At 45.2% G+C, this 23,860-nt stretch overlaps 1 pseudogene; it reads left to right on the top strand.

Moving 5' to 3' along the window:
- Positions 1-18,551, top strand: part of LOC147022554 (uncharacterized) — a 25,275-nt pseudogene extending 6,724 nt beyond the window's left edge.
- Positions 18,552-23,860: the final 5,309 nt, after the last annotated feature.

The following is a 23,860-nucleotide window of genomic DNA, read 5'->3' on the forward strand; positions in this document are numbered from 1 at the left end:
CATTGAACTGCCCCATCTTGCACTCGGAATATAGTTGGTTGTTAAATAGCCGGTAAAGTGATCGGGTCCAACGGGACTGCGCGATAATACCCCGCTCGGTTATCCCAAAAGGAAGCGAGCTGCTTAAGCGGCTCGTTTCCAAGCGGTCCCGTTGAGGTACAATCTCTCGGTAACCTACCCGCGCGAATAATTAGGTAAATCGAAGATTTGGCGATCGGACCCTGTAGCATATGCGTAGAGTGCGGACAAGGTTGTGGTGTGGTTAAAAACACACCCGTGGCTGGTTTCCGACGTTCATCTGGAAAGCCGCGACTGGATGGTCCGTTCGGTGGGCGAAGCGGCCGCTATTGGTTAGACGCGGTCATTTGCACGCTGCTGGGCGGGAATTCTACAACAATATAAATCTATATATGAAAACACACACACGCATATTATATGTATACATATATATATATATATATATATATATATATATATATATATATATATATATATATATATATATATATGTATAGAAAACACATATCTATATGCAGCTCTGGAAAAAAATGAGACCACTCCAAAAAAAAATTAAATCAGCATTTCTTCATGTATGGCAGCCATTCCATTCCAGTGTCTGTTGAATTCCAACACAGACACACCTCATTCTACTTAGTGAGGTACTGATTAGGTGATCACCTGAACCGAATCTTATTTAACAAGGAAAAGTATAAAAACCACTGCTGTGGTCATCACTATCCTCTTGCAATAAGACCAGCTGGATGGCAAAAACAGTGCTAGTAGTACCTCAAAAGTAATTGGAATCAAAAAAATAACTATTGAAAATGCCAAAAGAGTTGAAAAGAATAGTTTCGAGTGAGGAAAAGAAGGGTTCAATGCTGGCTTTACCGGCAGAGGGATACAGTGAGCGTCACGTTGCTTCCATCCATAAAATTTCAAAGACGGTGGTTCAAAAGAACAAGGTCAAGCAGCAGACATTGGGGACAACAAAGCTGCAGACTGGCAGAGGGCGAAAACGACTTTCCACTGACCGGGATGACTGCCAACTCATTCGAATGTCACTCAACAACCGCAGAATGACATCAAGTGACCTACAAAAAGAATGGCAAACAGCAGCTGGGGTGAAGTGCGTGATGAGGACAGTTCAAAAAAGGCTCCAAGGGGCAGGGCTGAAGTCGGGCAAAGCTAGAAAAAGCCCTTCATCAATGAGAAGCAAAGAAGAGCCAGGCTGAGGTTTGCAAAAGACCATAAGGATTGGACCGTAGAGGATTGGAGTAAGGTCATCTTCTCTGATGAGTCCAATTTTCAGCTTTGCCCAACACCTTGTCGTCTAATGGTTAGACGGAGACCTGGAAAGGTCTACAAGCCACAGTGTCTCGCACACAATGTGAAATTTGGTTGAGGATCGGTGATGATCTGGGGGTGCTTCAGCAAGGCTGGAATCGGGCAGATTTGTCTTTGTGAAGGACTCAGGAATCAAGCCATGTACAAGGTTGTCCTGGAAGAACACTTGCTTCCTTCTGCTCTGACAATGTTCCCCAACTCTGAGGATTGGATTTTTCCAGCAGGACAATGCTCCATGCCACACAGCCAGGTCAATCAAGGTGTGGATGGAGGACCATCAGATCAAGACCCTGTCATGGCCAGCCCAATCTCCAGACCTCAACCCCATTGAAAACCTCTGGAAAGTGATCAAGAGGAAGATGGATGGTCACAAGCCATCAAAGAAAGCCGAGCTGCTTGAATTTTTTGCGCCAGGAGTGGCATATAGTCACCCAACAGCAATGTGAAAGACTGGTGGAGAGCATGCCAAGACGCATGAGAGTTGTAATTGAAAATTAGGGTTATTCCACAAAATATTTATTTCTGAACTCTTCCAAAGTTAAAACATTAGTATTGTGTTGTTTAAAAATGAATATGAACTTGTTTTGTTTGTATTATTTGAGGTCTGAAAACACTGAATCTTTGTTGTTATTTTGACCAGTTGTCATTTTCTGCAAATAAATGCTCTAAATGACAATATTTTTATTTGGAATTTGGGAGAAATGTTGTCAGTAGTTTATAGAATAAAACAAAAATGTTCATTTTACTCAAACACATACCTATAAATAGTAAAAGCAGAAAAACGGATAATTTTGCAGTGGTCTCTTAATTGTTTCCAGAGCTGTATATATATATGTATATATATATATATATATATATATATATATATATATATATATATATATATATATATATATATATATATATCTACACACACATATATATATATATATATATATATCTACACACACATATATATGTATATATATATATATATATCTACACACATATATATATATATATATATATATATATATATATATATATATATATATATATCTACACACACATATATATGTATATATATATGCCCCGGTTAGAATAGGTGTACCATATCCCTGTGTGTCGTAAGAGGCGACCAGGGTTGCGTCAGGAAGGGCATCCGGCGTAAAAACCTATGCCAAATTATTATGCGGACAACAAAACGAATTTCCATACCGGATCGGTCGAGGCCCGGGTTACCAACGACCGCCACCGGTACCGGTGGTCAGCAGGGTACCAGTGGAAATTGTGCTACTGCTGGGCGAAGGAGGAGAAGGAGACGGGGAAGGCGAGTCCGGAGGCAGTGGGAGAGGGGGAAGGGTAGAAGTGTGGAGGTGAGAGTTGGAACTCTGAATGTTGGGACGATGACTGGCAAAGGGCGAGAGTTGGCTGATATGATGGAGAGAAGAAAGGTGGACATACTGTGTGTACAAGAGACCAAGTGGATGGGGAGTAAGGCGAGGAGCATTGGAGGTGGTTTCAAACTGTTCTACCATGGTGTGGATGGGAGGAGAAATGGTGTCGGGATAATCCTGAAGGAAGATCATGTCAAGAGGGTATTGGAGGTGAGGAGGGTGTCTGACCGAGTGATGAGTGTGAAGTTGGAAATTGAAGGGGTGATGATGAATGTCATCAGTGCATATGCCCCACATATGGGGTGTGAGATGGAATATAAAGAAGATTTCTGGAGTGAGTTAGATGAAGTGGTGGAGAGTGTATCCAAGGATGAAAGAGTGGTGATTGGAGCAGATTTCAATGGTCATGTTGGGGAAGGTAATAAAGAGGATGAGGAGGTGATGGGGAGGTACGGTCTCAACAAGAGAAATGTGGAAGGGCAAATGGTGGTAGAGTTTGCAAAAAGAATGGAAATGGCAGTGGTAAACACGTATTTCAAGAAGAAGGAGGAACACAGGGTGACATACAAGAGTGGAGGAAAGTGCACACAGGTGGATTACATCTTAAGTAGGAGATGCAACCTGAAAGAGATTCGTGACTGTAAGGTTGTGGCAGGGGAGAGTGTAGCTCGACAGCATCGATTGGTGGTCTGTAGGATGACTTTCGAGGTGAGGTTGAGGAAGAGAGTGAGGGCTGAACCAAGGACCAGATGGTGGAAGCTGAAGGAGGAAGACTGTTGCGTGAAATTTAGGGAGGAGGTGAAACAGGCGCTGGATGGTGGTAAAGATGGGTGGGATGATTGGGCAACGACAGCAGAAGTTGTGAGGGAGATAGCTCGGAAGGTACTTGGTGTGACATCTGGACAGAGGAAGGAAGATAAGGAGACTTGGTGGTGGAATGAGGAAGTACAGGAAAGTATAAGGAAGAAGGGGTTGGCTAAAAGAAGTGGGATAGTCAGAGAGATGAAGAAAGTCGGCAGGAGTACAAGGAGTGGCGTCGAAAAGCAAAAAGAGAGGTGGCAAAGGCCAAGGAAAAGGCATATGACGAGCTGTATGAGAAGCTGGATACAAAAGAAGGGGAAAAGGATTTATACCGATTGGCAAGACAGAGGGACCGAGCTGGGAAGGATGTGCTGCAGGTTCGGGTGATAAAGGACGCAAATGGGAATGTGCTGACCAGCGAGGAGAGTGTGTTGAGAAGGTGGATGGAGTACTTTGAGGAGCTGATGAATGAAGAAAATGAGAGAGAGAGAAGGTTGGAAGAGGTGGAGATAGTGAATCTGGAAGTGGGGTGGATCAGTAAGGATGAAGTGAGGTCTGCTATGAAGAAGATGAAAAGTGGAAAGGCGGTTGGCCCAGATGGTATACCAGTGGAGGCATGGAAGTGCTTAGGAGAGATGGCAGTGGGGTTGTTAACCAGATTGTTTAATAAAGTCTTGGAAAGTGAGAGGATGCCGGAGGAGTGGAGATTAAGTGTACTGATTCCGATTTTCAAGAATAAGGGTGATGTGCAGAGCTGTGGAAATTACAGAGGGATAAAGTTGTTAAGCCACACCATGAAGTTGTGGGAAAGAGTAGTGGAAGCTCGGTTGAGAGGAGAGGTGACGATCTGTGAGCAGCAATATGGGTTTATGCCAGGAAAGAGCACCACTGATGCGATGTTTGCTTTGAGAATGTTGATGGAGAAGTATAGGGAAGGCCAGAAAGAGTTACATTGTGTGTTTGTGGATTTAGAGAAAGCTTATGATAGGGTGCCAAGAGAGGAGTTGTGGCATTGTATGAGGAAGTCGGGAGTGGTGGAGAAGTATGTGAGGATCGTGCAGGATATGTATGAGGACAGTGTGACAGCGGTGAGGTGTGCGGTAGGAATGACGGACCGGTTTAAGGTTAAAGTGGGATTGCACCAAGGATCGACTCTGAGCCCTTTCCTGTTTGCAATGGTGATGGACAGGTTGACGGACGAGATCAGACTGGAGTCTCCATGGACCATGATGTTCGCAGATGACATCATGATCTGTAGGGAGAGTAGGGAGCAGGCTGAATCGAGCCTTGAGAGGTGGAGGTACGCACTGGAGAGAAGGGGAATGTTCGTCAGTAGGAGTAAGACGGAGTACATGTGCGTAAATGAGAGGGAGGGTGGTGGTATGGTGCAGTTGCAAGGAGTTGAGGTGGGGAAGGTGGATTGGTTTAAATACTTGGGATCAACTGTCCAAAGTAACGGAGAGTGTGGGAGAGAAGTGAAAAAGAGAGTGCAGGCAGGATGGAGTGGGTGGAGAAGAGTTGCAGGAGTGATTTGTGACAGAAGGGTAGCTGCAAGAGTGAAGGGGAAAGTATACAAGACGGTAGTGAGACCAGCTATGTTGTATGGTTTGGAGGCGGTGGCGCTAACAAAAAGACAGGAAGCAGAGCTGGAGGTGGCAGAGTTAAAGATGCTGCGATTCTCGTTGGGAGTGACGAGGATGGATAGGATAAGAAATGAGTGTATTAGAGGGACAGCGCAGGTAGGACGGTTTGGAGACAAAGTGAGAGAGGCGAGATTGAGATGGTTTGGACATGTGCACAGGAGGGAAACGGAGTATATCGGGAGAAGGATGTTGAAGATGGAGCCGCCAGGCAGGAGGAGAAGAGGAAGGCCAAAGAAGAGGTTCATGGATGCGGTGAGGGCGGACATGCGGGTGGTTGGAGTGTCAATGGAAGATGTGGAGGATAGAGCAAAATGGAGACAGTTGGTCCGCTGTGGCGACCCCTAGCGGGAACAAGCCGAAAGAGGAAGAAGAAGATATATATATATATATATCTACACACACATATATATATATATATATATATATATATATATATATATCTACACACATATATATATATATATATATATATATATATATATATATATATATATATATATATATATATATATATATATATATATATATATATATATATATATATATATATATATATATATATATATATATATATATATATATATATATATATATATATATATATATATATATATATATGCCTGGTGTGTTGGCGCAGTGGTTAGGGCAGCGGCTTGGGATCCAAAAGGTCCTGAGTTCAAGCCCCGTTGGGCCACTGAATTAATACACCAGGGGGTTGACTCAGCCTGTTATCCTTCCGAGGTCGGCGAAATGAGTACCAGTGTACTGGGCCGGTGTATACCCCGGTTAAAATAGGTGTACCATATCCCTGTGTCGTAAGAGGCGACCAGGGTTGCGGCAGGAAGGGCATCTGGCGTAAAACATGTGCCAAATCACTATGCGGATCATATGGATGATCCGCTGTGGCGACCCCTAACGGGAGCAGCCGAAAGAAGAAGAAGAAGATATATATATATATATATATATATATATATATATATATATATATATATATATATATATATATATATATATATATATATATATATATATATATATATATATATTTATATATATCTACACACATATATATATCTACACACACACACATATATATATATATATATATATATATATATATATATATATATATATATATATATCTACACACATATATAATATATATATTTACACATTGAAAACAGATATATATATATATATATATATATATATATACATATATATATATATATATATATATATATATATATATACAGATATATACAGATATATATATATATATATATATATATATATATATATACAGATATATACAGATATATATATATATATATATATATATATATATATATATATATACACAGATATATATATATATATATATATATATATATATATATATATATATATATATATTGTTGCGGTCTCGCGCCCGCCGGCGTGCGAACGGCCACGTAACTCGAATCGCGGCACGTCGCCCACCGGACGGACAATCCAGTCGTGACCTCTCGGACTAACGCCGGGAACCAGTCACGGGTGGACCTTCGGTCTCACCGCGATCGAGCCAATCAGCCCCCGCGTGGGATAGGGTTGCTCGCCAAATTCGAACTACCTAAGTACCCACGCGGAGGGTAGACCGGCGATCGCACCTCGCCGCAGGTCGATTTCGGACACGGGCCACTTAAGCGACCCGTTCCGTACTATCAGAATAACCGAGCGGTGTTATCGTCGACCTCGACGGTTCGATTAATTATCGGGCGTATTCAGCCCACTACCAACCCTTTACGTGAAGCAAGATGGGGATTCAATGGGGGAAAAGACGAAGCGAAGCGGGAGAACAGTTCAACAATAAAGCACATTTATTCTCGGCACACGGGAAGCACACAAATACAATTCCACCAAATGCACACAAAAAAAGAAAACACAATTCCATTTACACAAAAAGCAAACATAAAAGTGAAAACACAGTGCAGAGCTAATACCGACTACCGAGCACACGGCAACACTTATACAATTCTACTTCACAGACGGCGCCGACAACACATACCCAAAACCAAGGAAAAGAAATACCCTCAAGAATGAGGTAGGCCTGGGGCCGAGACCTGGTCGGGCCTACCCGTCTGGTGATGAGACGCGGAGCGGCGATGGCCCCGCAACCCGCGGGCCTCGTGGACAGTGCCTGGCAGGGGGGTGGGAACGGGGCCCCCTTGGTCGCACTATCTCAGCGCGGGGGGAAACAGGAGGGGGGTTGCTGATGCTCGGGGTATAGAGGATCTTTATTATGTGCGACGAGCGTCTCCACCTCGGCCAGGTCGCGCTGCCGGCCTCCCAGGGGTGCGCAGCTCCTTGCACGACGCGAGCACCCTTCGTCCGACTCGCCGCCTCTCCACAGCTCGTCCCCTCCGTTCCGACTCCAACGCACACGACGAGCAGCTCCACCGCCCGCGAAGTCTTGACTCTCTGTTCCGACTCCTTCGCCTCGTTCCGACCTTTACTACTCGTTCCGACTCCTTCCTTCCTCGTTCCGACTTTTACTACTCCTTTCTTCCTCGTTCCGACCCCTCGTTCTCGTTCTGCTGACTCTTTCGCTCCGACTTTTACGACTCCTTTGACTGACGAACACCGTCCTTTTATCCCCCCGTAACTTCGCCTTTGACCCCCTCCCTTTGACCTTTTCAACTCGCTCCCCATTGGCCCGAGAAAAAGTGGGCGTGAAGGCTTTTTGATCCACAAATTTGCATATATCGATCGCCCTGGGGGCGGGGCCACCCGCCCCTCGCTCACCGATTGGACGGCAAAAAGTGGGCGTGTGTCGTTTTCGATCCGTTTTGAAGCAGAAAATCCGTGGTTTTGTACACGCTGTTCCACGTGCGCTCTGCATGAGTCCAGCATCGGTGCCCATGAGTGGCGCGAGATGACGGTGATGCGATGGTGGCGAGTTGTGACGGTAAAGGTCGTGGCGGTTGTGGTGAAGCGGTGGTTGTGGTTGGTGGTTGATGTTGTGGTTGTGGTGATGGCGATTGGTCCAAAATAAAGATAGTAAAAGAAAAACGGCTATCCTGAAGAGTCGCAGCACGTATAAATGACATGTATTCCCACTAGACAACGGGTTTGGGCCTAACTACACATGCACTTACCGAGATACCTCACCTAAGGGACCTGAATGGTGGTTTGCGAATCTGGTAACCACAACACTACCCCCTTCCCTTTTTACAGACTCGTCCCGAGTCGTCAAATTTTCGTGTGCCATCATGTGTAGTTTTCCCCTAGTACATTTTACCTACGGATCCCTGAGTGCGACATTCATGGTATTCGTGTCCCCAAAATAAATAACCTGACGGCTGCGTAACTACCTAAACAAACTCACTCACACGGACGACTTAAATAAAATTGCCGGCGCTAAGACAAACATGCCGGGGGCGCACTCATATGTACAGTACATCTTAACCTTAACTTACAAATTTTACACTAAACCATGGCCCAGGATCATCGAACTCTGCAAAAAGAAAGCAGTTCGCAGGGAGCCAGGCTGCCCACATGCAGTCTCTGACTCAAACAATGCAGGTGACGGAACGTGGCTGGCTGCTCACACGCAGTCCAAGGCCTTCCCTTTTGAACTGAACTCAGTGAACCACAACGGTGCTTGGGCTGCACAACGCAGTCTCCGTGCCAGCTCAAGTGGCACACGCAATGAGCACAACGGATGGATGCATGAACACAAACACGGTGCACGGGCCGCCACTGCAGGCCCGTGTTGTAGCTGCCAACAGGGCAGTTCTTGCAGCTTGCAAACTGTTGCTTTCAGATCCTGGCGCACATGGAAATGAACAGGGGGGGGCAAAGCAAAAATTGAACGGGGCTTGTGAACATGGGCAGTGGGCATGGCATGGCAAAGGTGAGCAGGCAAACACAGCCCGCAGAAGAAGGCCGCTGCAGGCAAACACAGCCGGCAGACAAACTGGCCGGCACAGGCCTCGAAGAAAAACAGCCAGCAGCTGAACTGGCCGGCACAGGCCTTGCAGCACACAGCTGCCGATGATCCAGCCGGCACAGGCCTCGCAGCAAAACAACAGCTGCCGATGAAGTTGGCCGGCACAGGCCTTGAAGAAAAACACGGCCAGCCGATGGCACAGGCCTTGCAGCAAAACAACAGCTGCCGATGAAGTTGGCCGGCCTCTGCCTCGCAGCAACGCAGCCAGCAGATGAAGCTGGCCAGCCTTTGCCGTTCAGTGGAGGTTGGTGGAGGGAGTGCGGTGGTGCTGGCCATTTGGAAGGCGGGCTCGGACCTACCTACCTGTCTCCCTCCCACCTATCGCCTTTGCCTGTCACTGTACATACCCACTCCCTTAATTTGTCAAACCCCAATTTAGCCCCAACTTATTTTTTTTGTTGTTTTTATTTTTACTTACCCACTATAAATCGTCCCCTAACCCCCTTTATCGTCCTTGTTCGGCTAACCTATCCTGTCACCTAGCCTACTCCCAACCCCTACGTTCCCTTCCCGGAGGGGAATAAGGGAGAGCTAACGTCCTGTGTCGAGGCCCAACGAAGCCTCAGAATGGCCTCCCCAGAGTTCGGCGATCTAACCCAAAGTGGGTCCAGCGGCCCACAACGAGAGCAAGGGGATGGATGGTGCGGAGGGGTACACTTCCTAATCTACCCTATCCATTTAACTGTTAAACTACCCCGGGGCTTTCAACAAGCGCCTCTCGCTTAAACTATTGGTTCTAACAACCCAGATTCCCGTCGCCTGTGTTGGTGTCCTTACAATTTCGGGCCTCGCCCCCCAATTTTCTCTCCGTGCCCTCACACGGTCTCCTGGCTGGGACACGTGGCTCCCTTTGGCAGGCACGACCCTCTGCCGAATCTCCCGCTATGGCACCCCCGGGCACTACACTGCCTCCGAGCCTACCAGCTCCCTAACACCGGGGAGTGCCCCCCATGGCACCTCCCCTGAAACGCACACGTGGCAGGCCGGCCTCCCGGGCCCCTTTCCGAGGGTCACCCGTGCCCACAACACTGCCCACGCGGCTAATGGCGCCCCGGGCCCCCGCACCAAGCAGGCGCACCCGTGCCCACCACTCTATCCCGGCCCCCCATGGGCCCATGGCCTACCGCGGCCGACTAGCCTGGTGCCCGGGGTACCCACCAGCGATACTCACCTTTCGCAGCCACGCTCCCAAGCCCGTCAACAGGGCTCCTGCACCCCTCCAAATGGGTCTCGAGCCTACTTTCCCACCAACAGCAAAACGACCTCCATTTTTCAATTTGACTAACCCAGCTAACTCACTCTACACTGACCCCGGGGTCCCTTGGGCGGGAGTCACTCCTCCCCCCAATCACTCATCGCACCATGCATTCCCCAATCGCTCCACACACACAGACCCGCTGGCCTCACTCACTCAACATGTACGCGTACTCACCTCACAACCCACAACTCTTCAACCCACTCACCGCTGAACTCTGCCATCCTTCTAACTACATCCCCTAACTAACTCGTGCTCCCACGTCATCCCTTACACTACAGCACGTTCCTTTTAACACTACGTAGCTAAACTACGTCAACTCTACACACTCAAAGTCTGTCTCTGTCTCCAAATCATCAAAAATCATTTCCCATTTTCCCATCCTAAATCTGGCTACAATCCCTCTAACTAATCCATTCCACGGACTCCATGAGGACTTACCCCTGCCCCATGAAGTCGGTCTAACTAAGCTAACCCTTCCCCCTAACTAGTTTTCATCCTGTGCCCAGGTAAGGGGGTCTTCCACCCCTTGCCCAGGAATCCTGTACACCCGAAAGTGAGGCTTGCTTTTTTTTTTTTTTCCATGCGCAGCGCCAGCGCGGCAACTCAGAGCTCGCGCACTTTGCACCTGCCCGTGACGTCATGCAGCTGCACGTGTTCCTCGTCCCTCCTTGGACGACGGTACCATCGGCCGGGATACCCCTCCTGCCGGATTCCAACCACACGTGCAGCCATGACGTCACCGTGCGCATATAAAAAAAAACACAAGCCACACGTCTCGAGGGGTTCCCCACGCGAACACATGTGCTTTGCCCGTTGGAGCTTAACACGCACGATCGCGTGGAGAACCCGTCCGGTCCAAATCCATTTACCTGCCTAAACTTTGTCCGTCCGCGGGATCGGCAAATCCACCGCGTGCGTTTCCGGACCGGGACTTCACTCTCGCAAGCGAGCACGTGGTGGTCTCGTGCGTTGCACAGCACGAACCGCGTGCTCACTGCTGGGTGAACCCGGCACGGTCCGCGAAACAACTACAGCCGCTACTCGGCTTTCGTTTCTCCCATGTCGCCGTCTCCGTCTCCATTCCACCCACGCATACCTGCGTGTTACGACGCACACAGTCCACACCATCACATTCACACGGGGAGACGCGGCTGCGTGCTCCCGCATGCCGACCGACATCTCCCTCACATACCGCTCTCTCACACACACGGTCTCCCTTGCACACAACGACCTTGCACACGGCCGTTCACTCACGCGTGCCTCACTACTCACACAAACCATACTACTCACACGTGGTGCTCCATTCACTCGCGCGGGGGCACTCACCCGCGGTGCCTCACCCACACACGTGAGGGCACTCAACCGCTGTGCCTCATCCACACACCGTGCCTCACTCATACACGCGGGGGCACTAACCCGCGGTGCCTCATCCATACAGGCCGTTTCACTCACACACACGGCCTCTTCCACACACGGTGCCCCATCCACACCCGGCGTGCTGGGAAGCACGCACTCTGGCACCATCGCCACCACACCACTCACACACGGGGTCGCTTCCACACACGGGGACGCACTCACACAGGGACAACCACACTGGGGATTCGTGTCCCCACAAGGGTCTCCGGGGCCTCTATACCCCCCAAGCTCTCCGTGCACCCGTCCACAGCACTCCTCCTCTCAACCTCGCAAAGCACGACCGAACTCACCTGGTCGTGACTCACCTCAAGGGGGCATACTCCCTCCCCTCGTTCCTGGAGGAGGCCATCCCGCTGCTCGCACCGGGTCCCTACACGCTCCGCGAGCTCACCCCCATTATCCTCCACTACCTCCGTGTGTGTGTGTGCGTCACTTACCCCATCTTCATCGTGTAGTCTTCCCTCTATTTTTTCTGTCTCCCGTGTCTCTGCCAACTCTTCACCCTTTACCTCCCTTGTCTCAACTATTATTTCCGTTGTCGTCACCTCGTGTCTCGTCTCACACGTTTTGGTCTCCCCATTTAATTTTTCCCTTTCGGTCATCGTCACGACCCTCGCCCAACACGTTCCACGAATTATTTTTTCACCCGCCTCCACCGCGGGCTGTCAGCCGTTGCACCCCCACCCAGCTCGTTTGCTCCCACACGTGGAGTCGCCATTTTTATCTCCCCCGGTCACGGCCTTCATGCCCGCCTGCAGGCTTCGGCCCATGTTCTGCGTCTCACCCCGCAGCTTTTTCATTTCTTCTTTCATGTTTGTTTCCATTCCGTTCATTTTTGTATCCATCTTTTCGTTTATTTGTTGTGTATTCGCATCCATCGTCGTTTTCACTTCATTTGTATTTGTATCCATCTTTTCGTTCATGCCTTTCATTTCGTTCTTCATATTCGCATCCATTTTTTCGATCATTTTCGCATTCATCTTTTCGTTCATTGCCGCCAGCATGGTGAATAGCTGGGCCATGTTGGATGCACTCAGCTGAGCCGTTTCGGCAAGGGTTGGGGAAGGGTCTTGGTGGAGAGGGGGGGGGGAGGTGTCATACACTGCGGCCGCTGCCGCACCCACCTCAGGTTCTGGGTTCAGTTGGGCGAGTCCGTGTTCCTGCACAATCAACATTTCCTGCTCGGGGATTCCATCCTGGACCATGGATTCTACATTACTACACATATACATTTCTAATACCCCCGGCTCCCGCTCGCCTTGAGACGCCATCTTGCTTCTCGTGAAGGGTTAATTTCGCTCGCTCGTAATTTGGAGGGAATCGGGGGTCGCTTCTCTCACCCCTGGACCGATTCCCGTGAATTTAGCCGGAGACAGGAGAGCCCGTTTTCCTGTTCTCCGGTACCAGTGCCGCGAGGAGGGCGATGAGTTTATATCCCACTCCTGACACCAGTGTTGCGGTCTTCGCGCCCGCCGGCGTGCGACGGCCACGTAACTCGAATCGCGGCACGTCGCCCACCGGACGGACAATCCAGTCGTGACCCTCTCGGACTAACGCCGGGAACCAGTCACGGGTGGACCTTTCGGTCTCACCGCGATCGAGCCAATCAGCCCCCGCGTGGGATAGGGTTGCTCGCCAAATTCGAACTACCTAAGTACCCACGCGGAGGGTAGACCGGGCGATCGCACCTCGCCGCAGGTCGACTTCGGACACGGGCCACTTAAGCGACCCGTTCCGTACTATCAGAATAACCGAGCGGTGTTATCGTCGACCTCGACGGTTCGATTAATTATCGGGCGTATTCAGCCCACTACCAACCCTTTACGTGAAGCAAGATGGGGATTCAATGGGGAAAAGACGAAGCGAAGCGGGAGAACAGTTCAACAATAAAGCACATTTATTCTCGGCACACGGGAAGCACACAAATACAATTCCACCAAATGCACACAAAAAAAAGAAAACACAATTCCATTTACACAAAAAGCAAACATAAAAGTGAAAACACAGTGCAGAGCTAATACCGACTACCGAGCACACGGCAACACTTATACAATTCTACTTCACAGACGGCGCCGACAACACATACCCAAAACCAAGGAAAAGAAATACCCTCAAGAATGAGGTAGGCCTGGGGCCGAGACCTGGTCGGGCCTACCCGTCTGGTGATGAGACGCGGAGCGGCGATGGCCCCGCAACCCGCGGGCCTCGTGGACAGTGCCTGGCAGGGGGGTGGGAACGGGGCCCCCTTGGTCGCACTATCTCAGCGCGGGGGGAAACAGGAGGGGGGGTTGCTGATGCTCGGGGTATAGAGGATCTTTATTATGTGCGACGAGCGTCTCCACCTCGGCCAGGTCGCGCTGCCGGCCTCCCAGGGGTGCACAGCTCCTTGCACGACGCGAGCACCCTTCGTCCGACTCGCCGCCTCTCCACAGCTCGTCCCCTCCGTTCCGACTCCAACGCACACGACGAGCAGCTCCACCGCCCGCGAAGTCTTGACTCTCTGTTCCGACTCCTTCGCCTCGTTCCGACCTTTACTTACTCGTTCCGACTCCTTCCTTCCTCGTTCCGACTTTTACTACTCCTTTCTTCCTCGTTCCGACCCCTCGTTCTCGTTCTGCTGACTCTTTCGCTCCGACTTTTACGACTCCCTTGACTGACGAACACCGTCCTTTTTATCCCCCCGTAACTTCGCCTTTGACCCCCTCCCTTTGACCTTTCAACTCGCTCCCCATTGGCCCGACAAAAAGTGGGCGTGAAGGCTTTTTGATCCACAAATTTGCATATATCGATCGCCCTGGGGGCGGGGCCAATTCGCCCCTCGCTCACCGATTGGACGGCAAAAAGTGGGCGTGTGTCGTTTTCGATCCGTTTTTGAAGCAGAAAATCCGTGGTTTTGTACACGCTGTTCCACGTGCGCTCTGCATGAGTCCAGCATCGGTGCCCATGAGTGGCGCGAGATGACGGTGATGCGATGGTGGCGAGTTGTGACGGTAAAGGTCGTGGCGGTTGTGGTGAAGCGGTGGTTGTGGTTGGTGGTTGATGTTGTGGTTGTGGTGATGGCGATTGGTCCAAAATAAAGATAGTAAAAGAAAAACGGCTATCCTGAAGAGTCGCAGCACGTATAAATGACATGTATTCCCACTAGACAACGGGTTTGGGCCTAACTACACATGCACTTACCGAGATACCTCACCTAAGGGACCTGAATGGTGGTTTGCGAATCTGGTAACCACAACAATATATATATATATATATGTGTGTGGTGGGAAAGAGAGGGAGAGGGGTGAGAGTGAGAAGGACAGCAGAGAGAGAGAGCGAGATATGGGTGGGAGAAAGGGGAGGGGTGGACAGGGGTGGGAGAGAGGCAGAGGGGTGAGACAGAAAGAGGGGATGGAAGTGGAGAGGGAGGAAAGGGGAGAGAGAGGGGAGAGGGGGAGGGGAACGGGAAAGGGATTCTGGCAGATGTGATGTCCAGTTTAATGTCCATCTGAGAGATGGCACACACACATTGAGGAATCACCCTACCTGTGAAACACAGGGATGACCGTTTATAGCTGCATCGGGATTTAAACCCATGCTGGACAGCTTGGAGTGAGCATACATACCTCTCGGTTATCCAGCATTGATGTGGCGATTCATTATTTTGTAACAACTGAAAATATTTTTTACTCATTGTAATCATCCAATTTATTTTGCCTTCCTACCTCTGGTATCGAATTGCGGTATCACCATCGAAGCTTGAAGAGCACTCGCCAAGTGGCTTAACCAGGCACTCCAATAAAACGGTTGAAGAAACTTTTTCATATAAAGACATAAACAAAACGTTTAATGTCTTTATATGAATTTATCTATGCTTCAGTGATGAGTCATATTATGAAACAAAATCATGCAAAAAGGGGAAACGTGGTGTAAAATAAAATTGCACATTTTCAGCGAGCCAGCCACCACCTGACACCACAGAACAACGAGGAGCCAACACAGGCGAGTGGCCCTGAACTTTGTTCAAGACAATCGATATACAGTATTCAGTGATGATACAAATATTGTAGAGTGCTCGCCAAGTGACGTAAGCACTCAAGGAAGCACTCCAATGAAACGTTTGATTTATGAACGGCTGGCTTAGCAAACGATTAGCGATCGCCGATCCGTCATATTAAACACCTCCCGGAGACGCCCAGAATGTCAAACGATGTCCGAATTGAACAACTGAACACTTGTTTTTTATTTGCAGTCGGAAATACTAGCAGTTTAATTCTGGAGCTTTGATTTTGTAATTCTGCTAAATTTAACAGATTCTTGAGGTTATGGCATGGGCAGAAATGAAATAAAGCCACAAATGCCGGCATCTCTGGGTGTTTATAAGTTTTGCAATGTATCCAACGATTCATAGGTATGAGGATCAAGCTTTCGATAATATGAGTGACGAAAGGGGAAAAAAACAAGTTCGAATTGTGAACATACCCCGTGGAAGTTTATTCATACAACTCTCAGGTGAGTGATAGCCCGGACGACAGATAGTTTTGAAATTTGGTAAGATTTTAATCTCATCAGAAAAAGAAACCGGAACACCTCACAAGAGTGAGGCTAGTTTCATATCATCATTTGCGGCTTAATTTTGTGTTGGGCATCGCCCAGCGCATTTAATTTTTTAAAAAGTTTTACACAATTTACATACAATTTAATATATTTACATCAATCATTTTACATACAATACACTCCATTTGTACACATCTTTTCATTTTCACACATTTTATATTATATGTAGTGCATTAATTTTGTCCATGGCCCATGGTTAGATCGATAGATTGATGTGATTTATGGATTTGATCGAAAATTATCTGTAGGGTTAGGTTTTATGAGGAAATTCAAGACAAACAGCATCGTGATCAGAATAATACAATGGATTATTGCATTAGTCAGTGAACCATCAATGCATTAGACAGGCTATTGGTATTGGAAGCGTTTACATTAATGTCTCCTAAAATTATATACTTTCGAACTGATGTAATAAGAGTTCGGAAAGTTTCTCTCAAGGTGATAAGACTACTTCCTGATGTTCTGTATGCACAAATAACACAACGTTTTTCAAATTCTGAGACTAATATCTGAAACAATGGACCATGATTAGTTTTCACTGCCACAGGCCTAATGTTGTCTTTTACATACATGACACATCCTTTTCCATGTCCAGCTGAACAGTTGATCATTTGGTAACCGTTAATTCTGAGATGATAGGTATTCTTGTCATTATGCAACCAAGTTTCTGTCAGGCAGATTATATCAGCACTGATTATAGTGTCATCACATATCAAATCTTCAAAATGCTTGGGAAGTGAACGAACATTGAGATGGACTATTTTTGCTGTAGTATTATTGCTCATTGTCTATTCTTGAGGCTGAGCATTAAAGGCTTCATTAGCAACATGAGTAGCTTCTGCTGAAGCTTCTTTGTTGACTTTTATCATCTTGTTTTCATCAAAGCACAAGAGAAACAATTGTTCACATGATTGGACACGACCAAATAATACATAGGCCTGTGATGGCATCTTAATTCTCTCCATATGACCAACTAGCAGAGTTGGATATTGGATAGTTTGTCCTTGAAATTTGTGCACCGTAGATGCCCACGCTTGCTTGAGAGGAAACTGAATGACTCGCAGTTGGGTTGTATTTTCGGTTTCTTTCTTGCCAAGTGAATAGTCAAACATTTTGGTTATGGGAATTAGACCATTCGTTCTTTTAGTTGATTTTCGGGTAAGTTCACCAATTGCTATGTCATGAAACTCAACTAAAATATCACAGACTTCTTCGGTGTCAGGTTTTGTGATTATTTATTGGACAGTTCCCCATTGGTTTCAGTCTGTCTTTGTCTGTCTTTGATAGTCTGTCTTTGATATTGATATTATAAGTGACCATGATTTTTGCTCCCAATTTTAGTTTCAAGACATTTTGGAACGGTGTGTTGTTGACGCTGAGATCTCGTCCAAGCCAAGGTACATAATTTTGCTGAGTGGGTTGAATATTGATTGCAATAATGATGTATTCCACTCTTGGTTCTTCTTCAAGTCGCACGTCATTGAAATTGTTTACTTCGGCATTGGTGCCAAATAAATGTATAGCATCCAAAGGGAGATTTTTATTCCCTCATGCTTTTAACAATTCCATATTATTGGCGTTTTTCTCTCCGTATCTAATGCGACCAAGTATATCAGCATAATTTTTATGAGATCCTTGCCGATGATTGTCACAGAGTTCTGTGAATGAGAATAGGTCCCACAAAGAGCGTAAATTGTACAATAACTTGAACTTTGCATTGGACGGTTCTTCGAATATATATATATATATATATATATATATATATATATATATATATATATATATATATATATATATATATATATATATATATATTGCCGAGACAGGTCACAACTGCAGGAAATCTCCGAACATTAGCACTGCTAGACCACCAAAATCTACTTGGTTACCCATAATTTCTTGAAGACGTACATTTAATTGATACCGTTGATCAGCTTTTACCATAGAAATTTCATCAATAATGACTAGTTTTACCTTTTCAAGAAGAGTGCACATTGTGTCTCGTTTTTTTTTATCTGGTAACCTTGTAAACGTATTACCAAACGGGAGAGAGAATGCTGTATGCAGTGTTAAACCTTTGATATTACTTGCTGCAGTTCCAGTTGGGGCAGCAAGGATTACGATAGGCTGAGCCGCATTTCAGTCATCTGTTCTCAACATAGCTTCAGCCCATTGTGATATTACTCTAATTAATGAAGATTTCCCACTACCAGCTCCGCCGTGTGTAACGATCAAAGGTGGGTCATCTCCTACATAACCATGTTTTGATGCCTTTCTTACGTCCTTCAAATATTTCATTGTCCCATCAAAAACCTGTCTCTGATCAGAATCTAGATTCCTCACATGACTACACATTTTGTCTTCATCCGATACATCAATTCGTCGGTAAATGGATCCACAATCAATTTTCTCATCATCCAAGTTCACATCTACAATTCCTTCTGGAACTCGTGATATGTATTCCTCATCAAATTCTTCACCAATTGCTCTCTGGTCATCCTGTGCTTGTTCCATATCAGGATCTAGGATTTCACCGATGTGATTTGCATGCAGATCACCGATGGCTTCGATAAAGGCCCTTCCTTCCTCAACATTATTGTGATGTGGAAACAGAACATTTTTGACGTGAGAAATTCCATAAATTTTTGTTTTGTATTCTTGGAAGCACTTTTCAAAATCAGCATAGTGAAGCTGGCTTTCATCACGCCATGGTAAATACAGAAGTAGTTCGGAGTATGCTAGTTGGTGAGGTTCCTTGTCTTGTTTTGGTTTATGTTGACGAAGCACAGCTGGTTTTCTTCTCAACCTCATATAGACACTATCTGTGACTCGTATTATTACAGGAAGATATCCAGCATCAGATCCATCGTGTGTAATGATTCTCATGTCACTCATACCAAAATATCCATTATCTATATTTTTGTCTTTTACTGTTTTAGACGGGTAAGTGTCGTACATTGTCCCGAATTGCGCGAGGGAAATCAGTGACAGTTTTTCAGGACGACGTGCGTATTTTTCATAGAGAGAATGTGCTCGCTGCACAAACTTTCCTTCTTTTCCTGGAATTGTAATTGTTCTTCACTTACTGTCCTTGTCTACTCGTTGTTGAGACTCATCATCACTTTCATCATCATCTATGTTGATGAAATCTGAATCATCACCATCATCTTCACCTATTTTTTAGATTAGAAATTGCCTTCTAAGTTCTGGGAAATTTGTGTCGATCCCTACAGACTTTGTATTAGAATCTTTCAAATGGAGACTAGGGTCAACAAAATACAATGCTTCGAAGTTTCCCTTTCCTCGGTGTGTCAAAAACACATAAGCCAGAAATCTCATTTGGTCAGGAAGCACACGGCCATGACATTCTTTATCAGCTTCAATGAGAAATTTCATTGTTCCAGTATCATCTTTCATGTAATAATCTGTAATTTATGTAAGTACTGCATAATAATCCAAACAGATCTGTATGTCAGTGTTTCCATTCCATGCTCTTGGCCATTGAGTATTGTAATTATTCACATAAATTTCATTTACTTCTCTCTTCAATGTTGCTACTATCCCTTTCTCACTAATCTCAAGTGCATTTTAAAAGTCATCAGAGGATACTTTAGCTTGTTTCAACATTTCTGAAACAGACGTGCTATCAAGAAGATATTTTTTTTCAAGATCATAAAGAACATCTTTCACTGCTGATAATGCTTTCTGATGCTTTCCAAGCTCTTCTTTATAGGCCTTGTCAGTTTCAAAGTCTGATTTGTTTAGAGGCTGCGCGATTATCGATCGATCACTAGGGTATCTAGGAAAATGAAATCTGCATTTTGTACTATATTTTCGACAGGATTTGGAATGACGATGTATTTGAACTTCTTTCACAATGGCTACGAGGTTATATTTCAACCTACAACTAATAAATGCATCGACTAATTTCACGACTACGTTTTTCTGTACTGAAGTCAGTGTTTCACGGTCCCATAAAGCTTTTATTGCTGTGGTAATTCCCGGAAAATCATTTTCTAGTTTCTCAAATCGAGGCCACACGACTCCATGAATATGACCAGCTCCACGTGCCTGAAATTCTATTCCATAATTGTAAAATTCAATGTGCATGGGATTATTTGAACCCATCATGATGTTCTTTTTGAAGGCCCGTACCCGCTGATTGAAGTTGCGTGAAACAATACCAATGTTATCACGGACCATCTCATGAGCATTTTCTCGCTTTATAACTTCATCTAATGGTTCGCCATTCACAAGAATTACTTCCTCACCATTTTCTATCTGATAGGTAATATTGTCACCTCGCTGAGCGAAAACAGATGTGACATTTTCATTCCATCTTTTGTCAGCACAAGAAAGAGTGTAGAAAAAGAGAAATGGACCGAGATTCTCTGATTTCGTAAACATGATATGACGTTGTTTTTTTTCCAATACCTTGGACCTTGGTGAACCAGGAATTTGTTCCAATACTGAGAGAGCATCTTCGATACCCTTCAATTCGCCTGATTTTGATGCACTACCTTTCAAATAGCTTATATTGACTTGTTGTTCTATTTGGTGTCTCTCCAAGTAATACAACGCCAAAAATAAATATGGGTTACTTGAGATGAATCTCTTGTCAACGTTATATTGTCTCTGACAGAAATATTTCCATGGTGCAAGTTTAATGGCATGTGAGAAGTTCAAGCCATATTTTCCAGTTGGAAAAAGTGTTGGAAATGAATCAAGATCCCAATTATCTTCTCGCATCAGATTCGTGGGAATTTTTCCTTGACCTGGAGCACGGGACATGCTGTCGGTAGAGGATTTCACTTTTGCATCAGAAACATGGATTTCAGGGTGATCGTTTGACATCACTGTTGCGAGATCATTACTTCGATAACGGCGAATATTGTTGTCTTCATCATCGCTATCATCACTTTTCTTGTCTTCATCGTTATCGTCGTTTTTCATCTCGTCATCAATGTCCTTGTTTTCCCCACCATCATCTGTGTTCCCGCTTTTCGTTGTAACCTCACTCTGTTTGTCATCTGCTACTAAGTTACCATGTGAGTCATTGTCATTTAAACGTTAATTTTCCGTGTTGGTTCCATCAGTCGCGGAATTATTCTCCTCATTCTTAGATTCCATTATTCGGATGCGTTCCAGAAAATACTCATTTATAGTTATGTTAGCAGAACCAGGATGGCCGAGTTCTTTCAGTACTATTATTACGCCAACCAGTTATTTAGGGTCAATGTAAGCCTCTATTTCATATTTCTTGTACTCTAGCTTTCGTTTCAGTTTTACAGGTATCAATCCTGCATCATCAGGTAACCGAGGTAGCAAAGTCAAATTTCATAATGTGACTAGTATATTGTCATCAGTGGTTGGGACATGTACTATTTTATCACGAACTGCTGACCATCGACTTCTTGGTAGTTTGAAAAACTTTAAAAAATAGAATCGACTTAGCTATGAGAACATGTCCTAGTTCTGATAGTTGGAACTCTTCTGGTATCGGATCAAGATATGTCATTCTTCACACACATTGGAGGCAGTTTTTCATTCGACAGATGTTTCTTACATGTGTGACAAATGTGTTTGTCATCATCATCATGCGTGTTGTTCGGTAGTTTTGAGGACAACTGCTCGTATATACCATTTTTATTTATCTTCAGTTTCAATGCATCGTTTATTAAACATACTCCAATTTTGAACAATTGTCCATGACAACCAGAACAAGGAAAATCTGGACCATATCTAATCTCTTGCATAAATTTTTGGTAGCGTTTTTCTGCATTAGTTGGCATTTTCATCAGATCTCTGTACTTGGCTTGCTTCAGCTACTTTTCTTCCTTGTGAATCTCATCATACTGTCTTTGTTTCTCTATTTTTTCTTCCTTGTGAATCTCATCATACTGTCTTTTTTCTTCCTTGTGAATAGCATCATGCTCTTTCTGAGAGCGCAGTCGTTTTGCCGTTATTGTCTCATCCTCCTGTAATCTATATTTGGCTTGTTTTTGTCGATTATATGAAAGACGGCTATCTGGATTCAGAATTTTGTCTCTTGTACCATTATCTTCATAGACGCGTGAACAAATAGAATTCGCTCTCAGATGTGTAGTAATTCGTTTGAACATTTTTCCACAACCGAGACATTCAACTTGAACGTCATTGACTTTTCTTGGATCTGGCTGATCGAATTTCAGGATTTGACCTGTCGTAGCATTACCTTCATAATCTTCATAAACGTGGGAACAAACACTATTCACACTCGGATGTGTAGTAATTTGCTTGAACATTTTTCTACAACCGAGACATTCAACTAGAGCATTATTGAGTTTTCTTTGATCTTATTGACTTTGCTTGATACCATGATTATGTGTTTTCATTCCCGAATTAGACTGAATAGATAATATAATTTTCTGTATATAGTAATGGACGATAATTATTATCATTGACAACATCGTAGTGATTTATGTTCGTGTTTTTCATGAATATACAGCACGTCTGACCAATATCTGTCTGTGGCTGATTCAGTAATGTATGAAAACTCCACCTTTGTCAGTCCCATTGAGGTGCTTCAGTGTTTCTGTCATTTAGTACCTGGTACATATAAATATCAGTTTGGAGAAGAGAGGCAGTTGCCATTAATTCAACCTGCGTAGCCCACGATTCAATACCTGATCCTGGATATTGCATATTATTCAAATGTATTTCAAAAGCTCTCATGCGCATTACATCACTGGTGTGGGCGCTGTCTACTGAACGTGGATTATAGATGAAGTAATTGACGGCTTCTTGACTATTTTCACAGATATATGACAATTTTACGACGCAAAAACGAATGATGTTCTTGTGATCCTGTTAAAACTTAAGACAAACCATGGAAAAAACATTTACCATCAGGCCGTATTAATTCAACGTGAAGGTCATGGTTGATTTCATTATCTACTCCACCATATTCAACTCTTTGAATGGAAGCCGAGAGACCCAATTGATTACATGATCGCATTTGCCAAGAAAGGTCGGGGGGGGGGGGGGCATGAATACAAATTCTTGACCAGGGGGTGACATGTGTAATTGCAACGTCCATTGGTTTCATTTAGTTCATTTTCACAGTTTCAGTTGCTTCGCATGGATCAGTCATCATACACTCAGTTGTATTATAACTGACTGAATCGGAAGTTTGGACAGGGTTGACAACTGCTTTATCCATCTCAGGTTTCTCATTCACGTTAAATGGCTTCAATCCAGACAAACATATACTTCGGCGTCCCATTTCTCTTCCAAATTTTCTGTAATAATTCTAGGGGTGATCGCAAGTATGATCAAGTATTATCAAGTACAGTCAATCTTTGAGAGTCGCTCTAATTTCGCACTTCCTGGGGTGACCAGGATGATTTCTACTTCTGGGGATTGTACCAGAAGGGTTCCACGCTCTTGGGGGTGG

This window comes from Eptatretus burgeri, chromosome 7, assembly GCF_056783735.1.
Source record: "Eptatretus burgeri isolate ZD-2024b chromosome 7, Ebu_testis_v1, whole genome shotgun sequence".
Classification (NCBI taxonomy): Eukaryota; Metazoa; Chordata; class Myxini; order Myxiniformes; family Myxinidae; genus Eptatretus; species Eptatretus burgeri.